Raw genomic sequence first — 4,314 nt, 5'->3', positions numbered from 1 at the left:
CTTTTTATAAAGGTGTGTTTGAACTAAGAATCTGATGGCCTACACCGGATACGTAACAGCCTGGTTAAACATAGGTGAACAAGAGTATCAACAAGTGGAGCAGAGGCACAGATTTTTCAAAGCAATCTCTAATGACTCCTATCAAGGGTTTACATTTCCAACTTTTTGCTCACTAATGAGACAAACACACTCTTGAGTGACCATGAAGCGAGAGAAAACACACATGCTCTGACTTTCAAAAAACACCTGCTTCTCGCTCCAGATACAGAAGTGGAACAAAATGTATCAGAAAACTGAAGTGGAAATCGCAAACAGTGCATTTATGCTACAGAGCAGCATTTGAAAGTTCTCTAATTTTTTTTTTAATATGAAATTAATTTTTTTTCGGTACATGTGACAGCTCTAAAATTAGTCCCCAAAGAATGATGAAGCGCCGTTTCCATCATATTCCTCATTCTTCTACTTCTTTAATTTCAGTCACACCCAAAAACATCACTGACTCTAACAGTGGATTTAAGAAGCTGTGCTTCTACAAGAACATCGCTGACTCTGACTGTACTGAAGGCAGCAGCTTCTGGTGTCTCTGCTCTATAACACAAGAGCAGCTTCACACCATATGTTTGTTCTTGGTCTGTTCACCTGTATTGTGCTGAGAGCATTCAGTGCTCAGGCAAAAGTGGTCGTGAGCTTTGATGACTGTAAAGTGTTCTTCTACAAAGACACTGAACCAGGAGGAATGGATCAGAATGCCAAGAAAATTTGTCAGAAGCTGGAATATGATCACTACTATTACGCTACTCTGTACTCAGTTCATCGCAGGATCCCTCTCTACAGCGCCTACATATTTCACCCTGAATGCTCAAGCACTGCTGGAAGGACAGAAAACTGGCACATCGAGCCACAGGTAAACATGTGCTTCACTCACTGTCTAAACAAAAGACTTTAATTAGCAGTTTACACTCTGCATTCCTTAAGAAACAATGCAGAAAAAATGTGGTAAAAAAAACTGTATCAAACTAACCATCTAACATTATATTTCTACTGTAGATTTCCCAACCTGAATCCCGAACTGATCACATTGTCCGTGAGAGGGACTCTGATGAAAACATTATTAAAAGATACCAAGCCATCAGCAGCGACTACAGCGACTCCGGATATGATCATGGACTCCTGAACCCCAACAGCTTCCAATGCGACGAAGGCCGTATCGCAACGTTCACACTGACCAACGCTGCACCAATGGACGAGTCTTTCAACCGTATCCACTGGAAGAACTGGGAGCGCGCGCTGAGGAGTCTCTTAAGAAGCAAGCTTGACAGTCATGGTGGTTCTGCAACAGCCTACATTGTCACAGGTACAGTACCTGATGATGATGTACGAATACCACACAAGGGAGCCTCTGAAGACCCAGAAAGAGTGACTGTGCCCTCTCACATCTGGACAGCCGTCTGTTATAAACACCACCTTAATGACACAGAGTCTTTTTCCTTCGGCTACATTGGGAAAAACCAGCCGGAGGGTGGCATACGCCTGATGAGAGTCTCGGACCTGAATGATAAGCTCAGCAGACTCTATAGCTGTTAAAAACTCGTCAGTCGGTTAAGATTTTTGTTGGTGATTGTTTTGATGACAGTAAAAAATTAAATGAGGTTCAGGGTGTGTTTGACAAATTAATAAATCCGAACCAAGTAGACCAGATGGCCACAGATGTGCAGAACATGTCTCGCACGCTGAAAAGGGTCGTCAGAAGTTCCCAGCACTCACACTTCACAGTTGGAGGGTACTTTTGCAGGTATGATCACCCCTGTGGCAGATACGGTGAGCACTACTACTGGTGCTGGACCGGTCATGGTACCTTTTTCGACAGCTGGGACTACTGCAGCCCTCCACTGTCGGGAAGTAGAGCTAAAAATGGGGAGTACTGCCACAGCAACTATGCCTGTGGCACATATGGTTCAGATTATAGGTGGTGCTACACGGAAGCTGGCGATAATGACATGTGCTGTACTTCTGATGACTGCCTCTCAGCTGTGAACGACAAGACCTGCTGGTCTAAACACCCCTGTGGATACCATGGCTATAGTTACCTGGGGTGCTATACTGATGATGAATCCAACTGGGAATACTGTTGCAAAAACTGTGGTCAGTAGGTCATTGGCTATTTTTTTTTATTACAATTAATACTAAAGTATTACTTTGCAAAGTTGATTACTAACCTAGAAACAAAAAAAAACAATAATTAAAATAAACAAATTAAGACTCTCTGTTGAAGGATCCAAGGATTCTTCATAGCAACCTGTGTGTGTTGCTACAAGAAAGCAACCATATATTTGTGTTGTTTTACTTTCTTTCTTTCATATTCAGTCATTCGTTCATTTATAATCATTTACTTATTCCATTTAATCATTTATGATAATCATTTAAGCCATTTATATACTCATTTTATTGATTCATTCATTGATTAGTCATTTAAATTGTATTATTTTATTTTGTTATTTTTCCATTGTTGCGTAGTCTTACGATTGTGTGGTTTCAAAGAATATTTGTCTTAAAGAGTAAGAGATAAAAGAATGTCGTGTGACGTTAAAAACCTTGAGGCAATGTTGTGAAGCAGTAATTTTCCATTGCTACTGCTTGCGTTATAATAACACTTGATGGATTGTGCTGGTCAGCTTGTCTGAGCATTGAAACATGCGCAACTAAGATTATTCAATAAACTCTGCATGCACATTTAATGTATTGTGTCTGTTTCATTCATACACGTAGCCAGAGGGTGCCCTCGTGCAGAAAGTCCACAAGTGAGACTCACAGAAGTCATAAATCATATGACGTTCCAAGGGACGTTTCAGAAAGGAGGTTAAGTGAAAACTCTGAGTATGATAACCCTGAAATGAGGGAAACTCTTGGGTTTTCAGTTTCAGAATGAGGGGTTTGACAAACCCAAGAAAGCAGGGTAAGTCAAGCCCGTTTCTGAAAGAGAGGTAACTTATACTCAGTCAGTCACCGTAGTAATTTAGTGAACCTAACCTGGACGGGAGCAGGTTTTCTTCATTAATCCCAGAGTTTCTTACGGTCTCCTCCCCCTTTTTAAAGCACAAGCGATGTTTAAATACCTCATTCATTCATTCACGCGGCAAAAATGCTTTTCTTACTGAGTATTTCTGTCTTATTTCAAGTACAAATATCTAAAAATTCTTAAATCCCGATGCATTTTCTATATAAGAAAAATGATATAGCTTAAGTTTATTCTTTTTTGTTTCCCCCACCTCCCCCCTTCAAACACCAGACACCGTCAAAGTGACAAAAATGGCATGTCCTTTTATACTGTAGATGAGGAGGCTGTATTAATTCGTAGGGAGTTACATTTTTTGTGCCATATCCACATGCATATTTATTCAGTAGTTTTCTATATCGGGGGTGCAGAGCACATTAGTAAGGCCACTTGTATGCAGAGCGGTAACGAAGGTGTGCCTCGCTGACGTTCACTTGATAACATCTTGCGGCGACATCTGGAAGTAACCCAATAATTAGAATTTCCAGTGTTTTTGGATGCACTGATGACACGCATATTCCCATCATCGCACCTTCCGAAAATGAAACATATCTTGGACTACACTTCCATATGGCATCCTTCCATTCCATATGCTGTAACCACCACCACAGCTGTTACATAAACACAAATTATGCACAATTTATTTGTCATCTTTATTTCCTAAAATACAAAAGCAAGAGTTATTCTCTTTTTTTACCGCTGGATTTTAGTATTCTTCCAATACTTGGTATTATGGCCATCTCCTCTTCATCTGTTCTTCATTATTTTGCGAGCCTTCTTCCTGTTGACTGAGTTAGAAGTCAAATGTTAATTTCATAACTCTAATTAAGAAATGTAACAGGTTGGATTAGAGAATCTTTAATTATGTGAAAAGATTAGAGTACGTGACAAAAAGCTGCTGCACATTGAAATAGACACTGAATGAAATTTAATATATCAAATGTTTGTAAAGTCATGTAGCCTGCACCCATGAACATTTTATGCTTAAAGCTTTACCAGATTGAATTGTTTTTATACTTCATTTTTAGCTGCTGTCACGTTCTTCTTTTATCTTTTTTTCCCATGGCATACCATGAAAATTAAAGGGGTCCTATTATGCTTTTTCACTTTTTAATTTTAGTCAGTGTGTAGTGTGTATGTTTGGGCATAAAAAAGATCTAGAAAGTTACAAATCTCAAAGTCCACTCCAAAGGGAGATATTTCGTTTTTTTAAAATCCCTTTTCAAGAACTACAACGAACGGCTCGTTTGGACTACAGCGTT

The 4,314-nt window shown here is 39.5% G+C and overlaps 1 pseudogene; it reads left to right on the top strand.

The window, feature by feature from the left end:
• The first annotated feature begins 559 nt into the window (after positions 1-559).
• On the top strand, positions 560-2,214 carry LOC107721054 (endonuclease domain-containing 1 protein-like; annotated as a pseudogene).
• Positions 2,215-4,314: the final 2,100 nt, after the last annotated feature.

This window comes from Sinocyclocheilus rhinocerous, unplaced genomic scaffold, assembly GCF_001515625.1.
Source record: "Sinocyclocheilus rhinocerous isolate Xijiao unplaced genomic scaffold, SAMN03320098_v1.1 scaffold1232, whole genome shotgun sequence".
Taxonomy (NCBI): Eukaryota; Metazoa; Chordata; class Actinopteri; order Cypriniformes; family Cyprinidae; genus Sinocyclocheilus; species Sinocyclocheilus rhinocerous.
This window is presented reverse-complemented; position numbering and strand designations above follow the sequence as displayed.